General features: G+C 37.9%; 1 protein-coding gene across 1 annotated transcript in view; it reads right to left on the reverse strand.

The window, feature by feature from the left end:
- Nucleotides 1-18,855, reverse strand: part of THSD7A (thrombospondin type 1 domain containing 7A) — a 309,979-nt gene that overhangs the window by 289,732 nt on the left and 1,392 nt on the right. The gene's annotated exons all lie outside the window — the stretch shown is intronic.

Here is an 18,855-nt window from a genome sequence, read left to right on the forward strand (position 1 = left end):
GGTGAGCAGAGGTGTTCAGTATGCAGCTAAGAGAATACAGATGCCAGCCCCCAAGGGGACTGCATATTTGTGCCTTAAGCTTTCTACTTTTCTCACGCAACAGCCTTGGAACTTTGTCTCTTCTCTGCTGCTATCTAAGACCTCCAGCATAATTCCTCACCTGCACAAAATAGTCAATGCAGCATGATTGTTTTTATAGACTGAAATCAATTCATCTTCTTCCCTCCCTCTCCCCTCTGCCTCTCTCTTTCTCTGTCTGTCTTGCTCTTGTTCCCATTCTCACTTTCTCACACACCCTCTCCTTCCAGGGGCTTCTAATTTGTTTTGTTTTATGTTGATATGACATAGACCCCAGCAGCCACTACTAGCTGCCTTCATATTCTGAAGCTTTTTGATAAAAGCAATGGTCCCTACGTGCATCTTTTGCATTTTGCTAAGGAAAATGTGTAGAACCTGCTATAATTTCAGGCCTTCTAAATTGCACCTGGTAATTGGTGGTGGCCAAATGGGTGGATGCCACAGTGATCACATGACACAAGCCTGGTACTAGGATCTGTACCCGGATCTTATTTACATAAATATTCCAAACTGGCAATTAGGATAACAGCCTGAAATATGTATTTAAGAGACAGCTATCCCCACATACTTATTTTGTGTATCAAGAGGGACCATAATTATTTACTATATTTTGAATCAAGTAAAAGCCTGCTTTCTTACATTTATAGATGATATGGGAACTCCACTTGCACAATTGGTTAGCGCGCGGTACTTATATAGATGATATGGAAAAATAATAAAAGAAAGGTATAAGCCAGTTACTGATTTTATCATCTTTTTCATTCGAATATTTATGTAACTGTAAACCAAATTGGAATAACATTAAATATTGCAATTTTTAGCCCCATCCAAACCCAAACTTATTTTGAATCAACCATGTAAATGTGGATCTGAATTATTCACAGCATTAATTTATGATTGGAAATTAATTCAGTATGCTTTTTATTTATCAGGAAAAGATTTATAACACCTAAGGATCAGTCTGAGCAGTTTACTCTCTGTAAAAAAGGTCACCTGACACAAGTTCTAAATCAATGGATATTTTGATACAATTACAATACATAAGCCTGAATTTTTTATTTTTTATTTTTTGTCCTTGCCAAGAGAGAAAAAAGGGTTAGTCTCCTGCAAGGCTAACTTTTAGAGCCTATTTTCACAGTTCTCAACTAGAATGAATAATTCTAAATTAAGTAATGCCCAAATGAATGATAACCGATAAACAAAACACTGTCAGAGCACTACTGATACCCACCCTGTGCCTGTCATCTAAATGTCCCCATTGTTCTTCTGTCCCAAGTACCCCAAAGGGCCCCTCACTGCTCCCCACCTACCCACCCCTCTATCCATACACAGCTAATCAGAAGTCTCCTTCTCCATCCTGGGCTGTTCTGATGATGCCAGACTGGGCACCTCCAGCCCCAGCCTCATCCTCTTAGAAAGAGACAAAAAAAACAAGTAAACCAAACAATAACAAAAAGCCCCAACTATACAACAAACAGAAAAGTCTATTTTTAATCACATCTAAAAGTTATAACTTAAAAATTAATAATACTGAGATAGAAGACTTGAGATTTGTCATATTGGCAAAAGCTCTGACCTTTACGCCCTTTAGGCCCAGTTTAGGTCATGTGGAATATGCACCCTCATTCCCTCTGGTGGGTATAATAATTTGACAATCGGTGTCAAGCATCTTAAAAATGGCCAACCCTTAAAATGCACAGCTGCCTTTCTAGGAATGCATCATAAAAAAACTCTTAGAAATGTGCAAAAAGATATAACTACAACAATATAATTCACATCATTTTTTCCATAATAAAAAAAGAAACAACCTGAATGACTAGTATTACATAATAGAAAATATACTCCATTAAAAGGTATCAAATTTTCTAAGGATATTTAGTAAAATAAGAAAATTATCATGAATGTTATGAAGCAAAATAACATGATATAAAATTATGTAATCTAAAATACGGTTTGGTAATTTATTCATTCGTCAACCATGTATTGGCATCTAATACGTGATAGACGCTGAGGCACAAAGGTGACTAACATAGCCTCTGCCTAAAGGAATTTATATTTTAATAGTAAGAGTAAGGGGCACAGAATCAAGAAAGTACAAAAAAAGATTCAGGTATTATGGCAGAGGCACATATTACACACATGCGGGAGCCAAAAAAAGAAAATGAAGTATTGTCAGTCAAGGGGTACCACAGACCAGGCAGGGAGATCACAAAAGCTTCACAGAGGAAGTGGTATTGAGCTGAGTCTTGGCAGAGGGCAATTTTTAAATCTGTAGCCTTCTCTCAGAGTGATGGCTGTCTATCGCCTGGGTCCCAGGAACGTCAAAGAAGATATTACATTTTACTACCCAACTATCCCTCCCTTTCTGCGGTTGCCCCTTAGTGTAAGAAAACATAGCCCACTTACAAAAGGAAGATTTTCACAGGTTTGTGAGTACAGCAAATTATATTTCATGTGAAGAGGAGCGATTAGAATTAACCACGCTAAAAATTACAGTAAGCACCATTATATCATCAAGTAAGACAGAGCTAAGGCGTTTCTTAAATGCAAATGAACTAAATATGGAACTTCTTTACTTGCTGAATTCCCGGGTCTAACAGAGATACTAACAGCACAAGTCTCATAAATAGATTTCCATTGGTTTTCCCATTAAAGCCCAAAAATGGGTCTCATACGTATCTGAGCATAAATGGTAATCATACAAGGTTCAGGGTAAATATAGCTGCAAGTTGTGTCTAATATCCAATTTCAGTGATTTGATATTTCTGGGCTCACGGTGAGGTTGGGGATCTGGGAAGAGTGGGCTTGACAATCCCACAGAAGCCTTACAAGAAGACTGAACAGGGAAGGAGAAATCAGGCAGAAACTGGCTGTTTCCTAAAGCTGGCAGGGTTACAGAGGACAATAGGTAACACTGACAGGGGTTGCTGAGGTCGCTGAGGAAACCCTAGGGAGTTGCTGTAGGGTTCCGAAGCAGGGAGAGAGCTATTCAGAATACAAAAGCCATTTAGATAGTTAATTCACACCTTTGTGCCTTTACCGTGTGCATCCCGTCATCTCTCATCTCCCAGATTTTTGCTCACGCTTTCAAACCCAACATAACTTGTCAACACCTCTGGCAGGCCTTTCCTGGTCCTTGCCCTTTCCCAGCCTGGATGAATCGATCACTCCCTCTTCAGTGTCCTTAAAACACTTCAATGTCCTCCATAGCCTCCATTACACTGATTTATGGTTATGGACCTGCATCTCCTTCAAAGATAGGAGCTCATCAGTGACCAGGGAACCGGGCCCATGTGTCTGTATTTCCCAAGAGCTAGAAGAGGATCTGGCCCAGAGGTCAGGAAAATGTGTGGGCAGTAAGTAAAGCAGCTCAGGGGGCACCACAGCTCATGCTGATATCACTAATACGTCCGTAACAAATTAAAGCAGGGAAGGCGAGGGGAATAACTATGCTTGAAAAATAAAATATCAAACTTTGTCTTCATTTCAAATTTATCTTTCCATTCCAGATGCATTAATATTATGCAAAAATAAGATAAGCCCTACACACACGTACATATAGGCAAAATCATTAAAGATATTAGCATCCCCTTAGAAAGGTTTAATTTCAACACTCAAAAGGTATGGATGTGAGTAGAATGACATGGGTCTCTACATTCTTGGATGTCAAAAGTCATTCAGAAAAATACTAATACTTTTAAATATGCTTCAAAACTACACAAATAAACGAGAAAGACTAACAGACTCTTCCAATATGACTTAATTAATCATCTTACCAACCAGACATTTCTTGCAGAACTTCCTCACAATTCTATTGCATCAATAAATTTTTGTTCATAATGAAGACTCTGGTGCACTTCAGCCTTCTGAAGACATTTATGCATCACAATAAACTACAGATTAAATTATGTGCAGTATGATCTTAGTGTTAACTGCATTTTATTGGTTTATAATATTTTAAAACTTGGTGATTTGTGTATAATGTCTCTTTTGTCCATTAGGCAGACTTTAAGATACCAAATTTCCTGTGTGCAATGGCCAACAGAATTAATCAAATGGGTGTGTGAGCACACACACACACACACACACACGAAAAACAACTTAAAATGAGGATATGCATGTACTAAAGTTTTATAAAAACCTTCAAAATGGAAAGAATACTCCAACTTTTCCTCTGGAGTAAAATGCTATCTGGGGTAGAATTGTAACATCTACGTAAGGAGTAAAATAGTCCTACAGTGTGCTGAGGATGCACTTAGGAGTAGCTAGTCTACTCCATCAAGAGGAACTTTTGATATTGTGCCGATATTTAGGAAGAGACAAGCATAGATCTGAATTCAAATTAAAAATCCCATTGCACTGGTGGGAGGAGAAACCTACCACATAAATCATTGAATACTGACAATCCTAATTTTCATCTCTTTCATCACATGCTCTTAGAGATGTAGTATCTTGAGAAAAGTCATTTTTAAAGTACAAGAGACAGAATGAGAATGTTTCCAAAGCCTATTTACTGTAACGTTTGCAAAGGATTTCATTTGAATAAATTTACACTAGCTCTTCTACTTTCAATAATAAATTCTAGCTCGTTTCACAGCTGTATCACATACAGCAGTCTACACTGAATATTATCATAGTTTGGCTGCCTGTAAACAAGGTTTTCACTTTGTCTCTTTCAGGGAAGAAAAGAAAATGGAAACTACAGCTGGAACTCAAGTCTCCCTGTACAGCACACTGCAAAAGTCAGCATTTCTATTGTCAATAATAGTCCTACTCAAGAAATTCTATCAGTTTAGTTATTTGGAAAATGATTCCCTGAAATTAAAGGTAGATTGCATATTGTATCCAAACACAACACAGGTGGTCAGACATGGAAGGTAAGGCTGAAAGAGCAGGAAGAGCTTAGTAGTAAAGAGGGTGTGAAAGAGAGTGAATGAAGCCTGAGACTGCATAAGAGAGGTAAAGGAGATTATTATGTTTAAGGGGGATAGGGGAGGGAGAGGAAGCAGCTCTATGGGGTATTTTGGGAAATGTAAAGTGGAATTTAGGATTTTTTGTTGTATGGTGCTCAGTATAAATCCCTGTGTTAAACTGTCAAGAAAATCCAGTTTAAATCTACATTACTTTTTTTTTTTTAAGTGATAGCATCAATTTACTGAAACTAAATACTGAGTTATGACTTGAAGCAGCCCTTTGTATTTTTCTATGTTAAGATTCATTGCATCATGAAAAAATACGAGCATATGTTTCCATTCGATTATAGGGCAATGAATCGTTTAGATTAAATATATTATTATTCTATGTCACAAATTGGAGATAGCTCTGAAAATAAATGTTAAAATCTCAAGAACCCTGTCGAATGCTCAGTTAAGACACTGAATAGATGAAACATCAAAACACAGATGTGTAATCATTTATCGTATTTCCCTAAGCTTGTCTGAAGTATTAAACCTAAGTTTCTGTCACTGCCTATTATTTATAGCATATTGTGCTCATTTAAGTGTTTTCAGCTTACTTTTCACACTGGCGAAGATTACTTCCCCTAACCTGTGCTTCTTCAACCTTTGCTTCTAAAATGCCAGGAATATCTTTTCCAGTGTTTTGTATAACATTATTATTTTTGCAAATGCCGTAGCATAAAGGAAACCAGACCATGGCCCTGGCTGCTAGTCGTCGAGTAAAAGTGTGGTTCAGGTCCAATCAGCTGACCTCGGGCACCTGAGTGTGCTCTCATCAGGGGCAAAGAGCACTACCTGCTGCCCTATGCGGGAAGGAGTCGTGAGAACCCCGCGAAAGAACACGCGTGCTCGGCGAACGCGGGTCACCAGGAGAACACAAGCGGGCGCTGCCGTTACATTCGCTGAGCTGTGCTTTCACAACTTCTGATGGGCAACTTCTAAAGTGCACTAACATTTTACATTTTTCCTTAGTCTCACTTCGATTTCCCTGTTCATTTTAAACACATGTTAAGTCATCCTCTCTTTAAGTCATCACAGCATGCTCACCTCAACAACTTTGCTTTTTTCTCTTTATTGAGGCCTTCACTATATGAGCAGATTAAAAACCCAAAAGGAGTTTCTTCCAGGTACTATCAAGTGTGCTCACGACTACTTCAGCACATTTTCTCCTAAATGTGCTTTAATTCTTTGAACTAGGTCCCCTAAAGCACTTTTCTATATTTTCTACTACTTACCTTCTAATTATACAAGTTTATCCTTATTGGAACTTTAATGTATTTTTTTCATATGACAACTACATCATCACTGAAGTTCCCAGAAGACACAATGTATATTATGCTGTGCCAAAAAATATGGCTCAGTCTGGCAGTTCCTTAAGAGTCCTTGAAATTCTGGCATTTCCTTAAGATTAAACATAGTCACCCCAAGACCTAGCAAAGAGAAGTGAAAATATACAAAACTTTATATACAAATGTTCAAAGCAGCATTATACATTATAGCCAAAAAGTGGAAACTCAAATTTTCATCAGCTGATGAATGAATAAATAAAATGTGGCCTATCCCTACAATGGAATATTATTCAGCAGTAAAAAGGAATGGGGTGTACTGATACATGCTACAAGGTGAATGAACCTTGAAAACATGCTAAATAAAAGAATCCAGTCACAAAAGAGTATATACGCGGCATGACTCATTTATATAAATGTCCAGAATAGGCTAATCTACAAGACGAAAGTAGGTTAGTATTTGCCTAGGGCTGGGCCTGACAGGGAGGAATGGGCGTTTGGGGTGATGGCGAAGGGGTTCATGATTTCTTTCTGGAGTAATAAAAGCGATCTAAAATTGATTGTGATCAGGGTGCACAATTGTGTGAATATACTAAAAGCCACTGGATTGTACACTTTAAACAGGTGAATTGCGTGGTATCTAAATTATATCCCAAAAGCTGTTAAAAACTAGGTCTGTGATAGCAATTCCAATATTCTGCATACGGCCAACAAAGCAGAGCCATCTTATGTATCAGGACGTGGTGCAAGAATCGCCTTGTCCTCCAACTTTCACACTTGCATTAAAGGACCAAGTTAATTTACCTGCAGATGACTCTGTCATGATAGAGAATAACTCTGAGGAGAATGAACTTGAAAGCTCTGAAACTGTCATCACGCTGTGGGACGTCAGGCTGTTCGCGGTGGAGTGGCGCTTGACCAGCCAAGGCTGAGAGGCCACCCCGTCGCACTAGAATATTTATTCTCTCCTTGTGGCATTTCCCAGCGGAAGCAGCTCAAAGCCAGTTCCCTTATAAAACAAGCCAAGGGAACTGAAGAAGTTACACTAAATCTTGCAGTAAGAGACAGGGAGAGAAATTTTCCTTGGCGGCAGCCACAGCTTTCCTTGTGAATTATCTGACTCCATAAATCCAAACCCATTTCGATGACTCGCCCATTAGAGATGTGGAGTCACCACTGCAGACCGTCAGAAGCTGTTTTGTAGAATGAACCCCAGGATCTTTGGGCACTGCCCTTCTGTGATGCCTCGCCCCCAGCTCCCCTCATTCCACAGGGCCCCTTAGCTAATGAGAACTAATGGAGCCCAGAGTGTAGAGAAGTGGAGGGGACTGTTGTTGGCTGGAAACAGGGCTGTGCAGACACTTTAATTTGATTTTGATGTTACACATATTCTCATGGAGTCACTCCCTAAAACTCAAAAAAGTATTTTAAATATCTTTTCTGCCCCTATATTTAAGCTTCAGATTTTTTAAAAGACCTGATATGATTGCCAAAGGCAAAGGTTGTAAACTAGTACCCCGTAATCTAACTTTGGCTCACTAGATATTGTATGTGGTCAACGGTGTTGTTCCTTTTGAGACTGTTTTTTCAGTTGGACCCCCTCTCTAAATGATGGCAGGTAATACACCCACAGCAGGGTAGAGGAGTGGTGTTGACTCTTTAATTAACCCAGTCCACACAGACAAGTTAGTACAACCAACTTTTACACTAGGCCTGGTCCACATCACTCATTTATATTCCCTGTCACTGACCCCAACGGAGAAAGAGCACACAGATTTAAGGCTTATTCATTTCAATATTGGTCTAATCAAAACTATAGAGGAAAAAATAAAATATTAAATCACCCTTATATACAAAAGCCAGAAAGGATACCCCACTATTGAAATAAATATGTTTAATTAGCTTTAACTAAAGGTAGCATTTCTCATAGACAGTTTGTAAGGAGAAATAAAATAGTTCATTTATACAATTAAGAATCTTCTAAAATTCATGAATTCACCTATGACTTAACATTTGCAAACATATTCTTTTATTCTTGGTAATACTGTATCAATCCAAATAGACTTGGGCTCCCAGATTCCATAAATCGAACAACAGCAAACCAAGGCCAGGCTCCTGGTTGTGGCTGATTCTGTGTGGTCCTCACACTCCCTTCTTCCCACCCCAACTCATTCCCTGCCTTTTATGTCTCAGAACTTGCTGTCCCTGGACATGCATGTCATTTAACTCCTTCCCAATTGCTCCTCTCTGCCTGGAATTCTCCCTTTGTCCATTTTATAAACTGTTTATTGTTCAAACTTGTGTTTTATGAAATCTTCCCTTTCCTATCTCCTTCTGCAAGATAATCGCCCCTTCTCTGTTCTTGTATGTGTATATGCATATGCTTCTTTTTTTAAAAAAAAGTTTTTATTGATTTTAGAGAGAGAGGAAGGGAGAGGAAAAGGGGGAGAGAGAAACATCAATCTGAGAGAGAAACATCGATCCGTTGCCTCCTGCATGCACCCCAATTGGGGATCAGTCTCGAAACCTGGGCATGTGCCTTGACTAGAACTCAAACCGGCAACCTTTTGGTGCATGGAATGATGCTCAACCACTGAGCCACACTGACAAGGGCTATATGCTTCCGTTTTTACAAGCAGTTCGCTAGACAAGAATTACTTATTTACACAATAGGGAACTTGGGAGGGATGGGTCCATATAATATTCATGTTTGCTTCCCAGTACCAAGCACAGAACTTGGCATAAAATAGGCACTAAGTGCCTGCAAGTTTTGCTTAATCGAACCTGATCTACACAAACTGAATGCAGTGGCCCTGAATGAACTTTATTTTTATAAGAAAATATATAGACATTATTATACACACACAAAAAATAGTGAATCCATATTATTTCACCAGTTTTGTTACCAGTCCTGCCTTAATGTCATCATCAACATAAAATATTTACAAGTAATATTTTATATAAATGATATTCATTGATATGCTGGCAGGCAGATGCTCTTAGGAAAAAAGTACTTCTTGGAAATTTGTGCCAACACTGTAGTTTGAAGACATTGCTCAGTATTCATACTTGCACATATTTTTTAAAGTCACCACTATAAATACCAAATTTAAAACATATTTGAGGAGGTATAATAATTTCCGCAATACCAGGTAAGTTATGAAGTCCTGTGTAGTAATTTAGTCATAAATGATTGTGCTATTTGCATGTGCATGTATGTTTTATGTATTTATGTATCTAGATAAATAAATGTGTGTGAGTATGCTGGCCATGGCGTATTAAATTACTATTGTAGTCTGGCTGGGCGTGGCTCAGCGGTTGAGCGTTTACCTAGGATCCAGGTGATCAGGGTTTGATTCCCGGTCAGGGCATATGCCCGGGTTGCGGGCTGCAGCCGATCAATGACTCTCTTGTCGTTGATGTTTCTCTCTCTCTCTCTCCCTCTCCTTTCCTCTCTCTGAAATCAATAAAGATATATTTAAAAAATAAATAAAAAAATTTACTATTGTAATTCTATCATCAGTTTGCCAATGCTATATACATTTTAGAGAATGTACAAATAGTTTCTAATGGGCATGAAACAATTAAGTAACTATCTCTCCTCCAAGTTAAGAAACATTTTAGTATCCTTCAGAAGATTTGGAACCACATATATTGAGATGTGTACATAAGGATGTTTATATATATAGGACATATGTATATATATATGCAGATCATATATATGACATGTGCAAATATATATACATAGTACATACATAACAGGTACATATACATATATATACAGGGAGAGAGAAAAAGAGAGAGAGAGATCTACTTTAAGGAAAGGAAATGGGACTTTGGGAGATCATTGTAGACTTCCTACACCCTTTCATTCATAGCATCACAGGCCACAAAAGTCTTGTCAAGAATATTTTTAGGTGTTTCCACACAAAGGAATTTTGTAATGTACAATCCCACTTAGAAAGTCACACCTCCGGTATTTCCTGCGTGGCAAAGATATGCACAATCACAAAGAAAAATAAAACACTAAGGTAGAATGTCTCTGTGTTTTAAAACAACACTTTGAACAACTCTCAAAGGAGCAAAGCTGAGGGCTGTGCAACTGGGCTGTCAGCTCTGACAGCAGGTGGAAGAAAGAGCAGTGTGGGAGGCTGAGAAGTTTGAGAGGCATAAGCAGCTTTAAAAAGGAATTATCAAGGAGATGTAGGCAGACACAGGAGACCACCTCAGGCCCAGAGAGGAGGCACCCACAGCTCACACCAGGATCACACTAAGAGATAACACTGACTGAGCACTGACACATGCCAGGCACCACCTAAGTGGTCTCTAGGCTTATCTCAAGTTATCTATAAAATAAACTGGAGAGGTAGATACTAATATCGGACCTATGGTATGGTTGAGGGACAAGAGACAATGAGAGTTTACAGATCTTATGCTTAATAAATTACAAAATTAGGCCATTCTGTCTCAGTCAAAATTTTATTCTTGAACATCTCATATTATTTATTAAATGCATGCAGATGTACACAAATATTTATTTAACTACTTTGCAATTATTGCTTCTTGCATTTCAAGCCATGGGTTCAATTCTTTGCAACTAATCTCTTTCACTGTCAAGGAGAAGTACCTGAATGCAGTGGACCCCCTGCCACTTACAGTTGCACTCTCAGATTTTAGTAGAGAAAGCAAAAATACTCTTTAAATAGTGCAACTCAAATAAGCACTATCTGTGTTCTGATGCCATTCTTCAGCAGACACATTACAGAACATACTTGCAAACACATCCATCTACAATACTCAGAATGTCCTGTTATGCTACTGCTATTATAATCCAAGGGATAACTTTTAATCCAGAATGTGTGGCACAATCAGAAATCCCTGCATTGGCCATATACCATAAATTAAATTATTCCAACTACAAAGTCAATGCCTTGTACCTAATACATTTGCTTGGGAAAATTAATTTTCCATCAAGCTCGCTCTATAGCTCTAGGTTAGCTAATTCCATACTATCTTGTATTTTGACCCCTATGTACACACACAAACTACCCACTTCTGAGTCACTGTTCTGCTACCACCATTCTGGGTGTGCTCAACACTTGGTGTCTACTGGGAGCTCTGTGGGAACAATCTAAGCAGCAGGATGCCTTGACAACTCGGCGCCCAGGTCAGCTTACTAGGGGTTCAGGACAGTGGACCTCCACAGCTTCCCAGAAGTTCAGGAGGATACTGGAGCTCAGTCTCATACCAGCCCATGGCTTCCTCCAAGCAAGAGCAAGGAGAAGTGCAAATACAACTACAAGATTTATCAACCACACCACAGTCGGCTAGCAATACAGCACGTGTATTGTGCACTTGAAAATCTCACAAGTTTGCAAGTTCTATTTAACCTTTATTATAGCAGACCATTTTCTTTCATTTCAAGGTACTGTTCATCACTCCCAAACTCTCTCCCAAGGTGTTCCCCTCAAGGTGGAACAAACTAGACAAAGTTTAGACCCATCTCCACTTATTCTTTATTCTTTACTTAACTTCCATGAGTGTCTTCTCTTTATGAAACAATTGTCTTTAGTGTGGGTCATATCATCAGGGCAACAAGAAGTATAGCATGTGCAGCCCAGTCTGGATTGAGACTTCAGATTGTCGCATAAGTTATACCCACTCTGGCTACTCTTCTTCATGTTATAGAAAGAATGCAGATCCCTCACCAGAGAAGACATATGAATGACAAGTAAGTAGATGAAAAGATGATGCTCAGCATCTTAGGTCATTAGGAATAGCAAAATAAAACAACAATGAGATACAAGCACACACACCTATTAAAATAGCAAAAATTCAAAACACCGGCGAGGATGTGGAGCACCAGGAGCTTTCATTCACTGCTGGTGGGAATGAAAATGATACCTCCACTTTGGAGGACAGTTTGGTAGTTCCTTACAAAGCTAAGCATACTCTTAACATATGATCCAGTGATCGTGTCCCTTGGTATTTACCCAATGGAGCTGAAAACTTATGTCCACACAAAAACCTACTTGTGTATGTTTATAGCAGCTTTACTCATAATTTCTAAAACTTGGAAGCAACAAAGATGACCTTCAACAGGACGACGGATAAATTGTGCTACATCCATACAATGGAATATTATTCAATTATTAAAGAAATGAGCTATCAGGCCAGTAAAAGGCATGGAGAAAACTTAAATGCTAATTACTACGTGAATGAAGCCAATCTGAAAATGCTACATACTTTATTATATCAACTACATGACATTCTTGAGAAAGCTTAAATATGGAGACAGAAAAAGGGTGAGTGGTTACCATGGATTTAGGGGAAGAGAGAGAGAGATGGAGGAATGAATCGCTGAAGCACAGAGACCTTTTAGGTCACTGAAACTACTCCGTATGGCACTTTATGGTGGATGCATGTATTGGTGGATACATGTCGTTACATATTTGTCCAAAACCATAAAATGTACATTAGGGTGAAACCTATCATAAAGTATGAACATTAAATATAACTTTAAAATAATGCAGATGATTTGCCTGTTTTCTCTTTTCTCTCCTTGTTGTGCTGCTCTCTTATAATGCCTCACTTTCTCCCCAAGTTTTAGCAGTGATGCATAGCCTCTCCTGAATTTACTGATGTCACTCAGTAAATTCCATGTGGACCATCTCTCTGATGTCTCCTGGGCAAAGACACCCCTCCCACTCGAACATTGCTCTATTATATGTGTCATTTGAAAATTATTATCTATATAAAGGAGCACATTTGTGCTTTTTCACATCTGCCCCTCATTTCATTTCTTTTCTCATGATATAACGTTAATATAATAATATGGTAACAATAAGAACGATAAAAGAAAGATTATGATTTCACATAGTTTCTGCTATGTTTCCCCCACACTTTCCCAATGTGTTTTTTAATTGTTATATCACTTCCTCTAAATATTACTTTTCTTTTTGCTTGGGTACCTGGGGATTAAAAGCAACTTCATCATTCATCCATCATTTTAATGCATTCTGCAATGTCAAGAGTAAAACTCTTAGGAAAAATCTCTACCTTATGACTCATTAGCACCTCTAACTCATGCTCTGTGATATTCTTGTGATAGGAAAGCTGTATTTTCCCCATTGCTTCTTCCTCAATGCTTCTTCCTTAAGGACCACTCTAATGTGCCTTTATGTTAATTCCAAGGGAGCCTGTTCCATATATTTGCTAGACTGTGAGGCTTCCACTTGCCACTTTCCAGAGAGATCCCCTGCACAGTGTCACCATTCTAACTTATGTCAGAGGAGGGGCTCCGTGGCCTCCTAAAAGGTTTCGAAGCACACCACACTTCCCCAACGCCCTAATCAGAATGTCAGCATCTCATCCCACCGACATCCAGCCAGTTTCTTATATGGCAACAATACATAGAAAAAGTCTGGGTGTGTGCTGCTCTACAGCACTCTTAATACCAGTCCTGACTCGGGCTTCCATCATTTTGCAAACCAAGTAGCTACCTACAGTTACATAACGAGTGACCTGAGTTACCACAGTCCATGGAGATAGTACAGCTTCAGAAAACCACCTGAACATTTGACTTTTTGATCCAAATAATTAATGAATTTTGATCACTAACTGTATTATGTATGTTAAGAAAGAAGGGTAGGAAACAAGACATAAACTGTGGCATTTTTAAGTTTATTTAAATAATCACTGAACAAGTAAAACAAAACAATGCGTAAACCACAAACAATTCTACTAAAAAATAATTTAACTTGGAAGGCCTATGTGACGATGTTAATTGCAAGAATGTGAAATTTCAGATTCTTGAGAAATACCCTGAGACACAAAACAAAATGCAGTTTTAAAAAATTCTAAAAAAATAATTCATCCTGAATCCGCTGCTTAAAAGATTTTTATAGTCTTTGGTCCACGCTGTATACATATGTGCCAAAGTAATAAAATAAAAAAGCCTATAATAAAATAACTTCTTTCCAGACTTGTTTTGTTTTCCATGGTGTCCCTTAGCTGGAGAAGACACATAAATGTGTTTGATCAGTCTAATTCCTACAAGTTGTGTCATTTAGGAGATTAAAAGACAAAGAACGTGAAGAGAACAAACATCTTGGAATGTCTACTATATTTAAGGCCTTGTGCTAGATGCCTGCTCTTTACTCCCTGTTAAAACTTCACAAATGCCCTCTCACTTCGGAACTTCGGTCACCATTCTAAGGTAAGAAAACAAAGTCAGAGAGTTTAGGCAACTTGACCAGTCAGGAAGCAGCAAGGTTTAAACTGGTGTGTCTGGTCCCGAGGTCCGTGTTCTTGCATCCTGCCACACTGCCCCCCTATAACTTGCTGGAGTATCTCCCACTCTAACCGTACCAATTTGTAATTGCTAGTGCATTTACCAAAAAAAAATGATGCTTTAGGGAAAGCTAATGCGCATTACTGGACTTGCTCCAGGTCATAAAATTAAGTAGCTATAGTATTCTATATCAGAATACCAGCAATAATAAAACTACCATTTACTAAAGTCTAATATGCCTCAAGCACTCTACTAGTACATTACATGTTACCATAATTAATCCTCAGGAAACCCCAATGGAACACATATTATTTACCCATATTGGAGATAGGAAAAAGAAGATTCAGGGAGATGAAATAATTTTGTAGGCAACATGAATATATTTCTATCCATGTTACTCTGGATTATAAGGACACTGATGCCCACAATCTTTCCACTCTGCTCCATCCCCAGCCTTCATTTAATGAGCAAACTGTGTCATATTCCAAATTAAGGAAAACTGTAAGCACAAGTGAAGTGCAAAACACTTTTATTAGGTTAATGCCACACTGTTGTTATTACGACCTGGAATGACATCCCTCTCTCCTTTGTTAATTAATGAACAGTAAGATAAGGACTGAAAATTTTCCACATACATTGCAGAATATTTTATATTAGTACAAGTACATGAAAGAAAAAAAGGGTAACGCTTATTTTAATTTATATTGAAGCAGGGGATTATTTTATGCACATTCAAGGAGGTAAAAGACAGCGGTTGTCATTAATAGTATTATCTTGTATTGAATGAACCTACTTCAGAAGCATTTAATATGAGAAATAATTTCCTTGAGAGAAACTCACACCTTTAAATACCCTCACCACCTGAATTCTGAACAATGGTTAGCAGGTATCTATTTATTGAATTTCAATGTAATCCCATTATTATAAAAATTAATTCAATTACTTCATTAAGAACTTTTTGAATATATCTCCATGACAAAAATTGATAGAAGTTGAATGTATTCATTATTTTCTGTCTGACTCATGTTAAGTCAATCACATTTTATTCCATGCACTGATGCTGTTAATTTGGAATTGCCAGGTGAATTAGCCATAATTATTATTGAATATTATGATTATTAGTCAATATTCTAGAATATTGAAAGGTGAAAATGTAACTTACCAGTAACACTAATTATTCATCTTCCAATAATAAAAGTGTGCATATAATGTTTTCCAATTATTCTCATAAAGGCAACTTGAAAGTTACCTTTCAAATAACTGGGGAAAAACTGTTGAAACATTTAATTTTTATATATATAAGGGAGAAAGAGAGAGAAACATTGATGGGAGAGAGACACATCTATTGGTTGCCTCCCGCATATACCCTGACTGCAACCGAACCCAGGACCTGCATAACTTTTATATTTAATAAATATTTTAATATCCTATATTATTGGGTTTCCCTGTTAAAAATAAACCCACTGTAGAGGAGAGACTTAAATTCCACTTCATTATTCAATTTTATTGATAATATACCTTTTCCACTATCTTTATTCAATCAAGTTTATATCCCTACCGCTCTACTTAAAATGTCCTTTCCCAAAACACTGTTAACTATCGCACCTTTTCCTTGATCTTTTCTGAAATATTTCATAATCCCTTTCCAGCCTTTCAGAATTATTTTTATATGTTTTGCCACCACCCCCTTCATAAAATATCTTCTTCCATTTAGGACCTATTGCCATTCTCCTTGGACCTGTTCTGACCACAGGTTCCCGAGCTCTTTCACTAGTTTCTCTCTCAAAGCAGCCCTTTAAATCTCAACCAACTGGGTGCAGACATGACGGAGATCATGATGGCCTTAGTTTCTCCTCTCCTTGGCAGACAACTGTGCCCCCTGTGTTCTAAAACCTCAGCTAAAACTTCTAGAATGTGACCCTTGGTCCTCTTCTACTCACCCTTCACTATAACTTCTATGGTCATGGTTTTGCTCCCCTTTGCCTCTCAGTCTCTCTCCCTATTGACCTTTTAGCCTCTTACCTTCTCTCTCTCCATTCTGGGCAAAGAGTAAGTCAATATTTACCCAAAGATTCCAATGGCTTCCACCTGCTTGTAGGTTAAACTCTAATATCTTCACCATGGTTTGCAGGTTTGCTTACAATCTGGCCCCAACTCACCTCATGGGCATTAAATCCATTCATTTCCATCAAACATCCTGGACTTGAGCTACATACAGTACTTCCAAGACCCAGGAATATTGTCATGCCTGTCATTTTCATTTTCTCTCTTTCCTCTGCTTGGAATGGAATTCTGTTCCTCCCCGAGTAAAAAATCTAGCTTATCTTTCAAAATCCAGATCAACATTAACCCCTCTTTGAAACCCTCCACATCCCCTTTATCGCTACACAACCTCTCTGTTCTCATAGTGTTTTGTTTATGAGTATGGTATGCCATGTTGTAATTGTTGTATATGTACAGTATTACTCAATTGTGAGTTTCTTGAGGGCAGGGATGACAATATCCTAGTCAGCTTCTACTAACACAGTGACTTCATATAAGCCACACAGTGAGTCCTCAATAATTCTTTGTTGTCAGTCGACTTAATAAAACTTTCACATAATATACATTATACATTAGATTTTCATATAATATACATTATATATTGTGTGTCAGAAACTTTATATATTATGCTCATGTATATACTACATCTGTATATATATACACATGTCAATACACTATGGGTGTGTATTTATGAATATATGTATGTTTATGGTGTATGTATATGCTTATGTGTAGATACATTTGAAGCACGTTCAGGCTGATAAGGCCTTTGGATATCATTGTTTCTAGTTAATAAATATTACAAAATAGGAAACCAAGAACCAAAGTCATTCAATGACTTTGCCAATGTCCTACAGCTTGTTGGTGATAAACACAGTGTTAGAGTGTCTGTCCCAGATTCTCATCCAGTGTACCTTTCACTACATCACTTCAAAGATCTCTCCAAGAAAGGGACACCCTATAATCTGCTGTACCAAGACCAAGCTGATCCCAATGGAATAGATATCCTGGACCAGCTCAACTCATTTTCTTCCTCAATTTCCTTCCTGAGTCTTTATTTTCATCAAATGGGGAGCACTTATGATTCTGTCATCTCTACATTTTAATTTACAATGTATCTCTCCCCTTTAAATATCCCCTGGTTCCTCAGATAACTACTCTCAATTCCTTTATAGATATGGTAAAGTCTCCTTTCCCTCTCAAAAGCAATAAAGAGGTCATTACTTTGCTCTCCAGTTTAATTTGCCATTTTTTTTCACCAAACCAAGGATCACCATATAAAAGATGTCATGCTCATCTTCATCATACTAGCTTATCTATATCTGAACATGCATATAACTGCGGAGTTTACAGATTACTTCTCATAACTCATTTGCTCTTCATAATGCTATGAACATTTAGAGAAGGTATCACCATATTTATAAGCAGCTGAAAATACTAAGGGTTGAAAGTTAAGTAAACTGCCAACACTCCTACTGCTAGCAAGAGCTGAGATGGCTACTGGAACCAAGGTCTCCATATCCTTGCTCCTGACAGCTTTCCACTATTTTAAACTGTTTATTGGCTTGTGGTCCCACCGTGACATTTATGTTGACAGGTATTGGCACCTCAGTTCCTGCACAGTGAATGTTGCCTAGGTTCTTCTTCTATCTGAATAACCACTTGTCTCTTATTTTAACAGCACAAGTTTCAACCTGGCAAGTACTATTTTGTCCAACACTTACCTGGGGATGCTCTTACCAAGCATCCAAATAATACCACTTAATGGAAATTATAGTTTGATTCATGTTTGTTGCTATGACTGAGCTTTTGAAAAGTAAAATCATGGCTTTAGCTCAATTAGAGAAAATCTTCAACTCTTTGTTTTAAATTGAAATTAATTCATTTTATTTTCTCTATATCCACTCATCAACTGATCTGTAAACTGCAAGTGCGAACGAGAACGGCTAACACTAATCCAAAGAACTTTTCTAAAAACCAGCGTGTGTCTGTGTGTGTATATACATATATCTCATGCAACACTGTGAGGCAAATTATGTACATTAGCTTTAAATCAGTTAGTGGTCAACTGTTCAATCTCACTAAGTTGTAGCTGGATAGGTGTAACTTCTTTAAAAATTCAGGATATCAGTATAACTGTAGAGTAGACTGATCTGTCTGTGTGGCAGAGGGCTCCAGACAGCTGAAGTACAGAAAG

Source organism: Miniopterus schreibersii (assembly GCF_964146895.1).
Source record: "Miniopterus schreibersii genome assembly, chromosome: 9".
NCBI classification, from domain to species: Eukaryota; Metazoa; Chordata; class Mammalia; order Chiroptera; family Miniopteridae; genus Miniopterus; species Miniopterus schreibersii.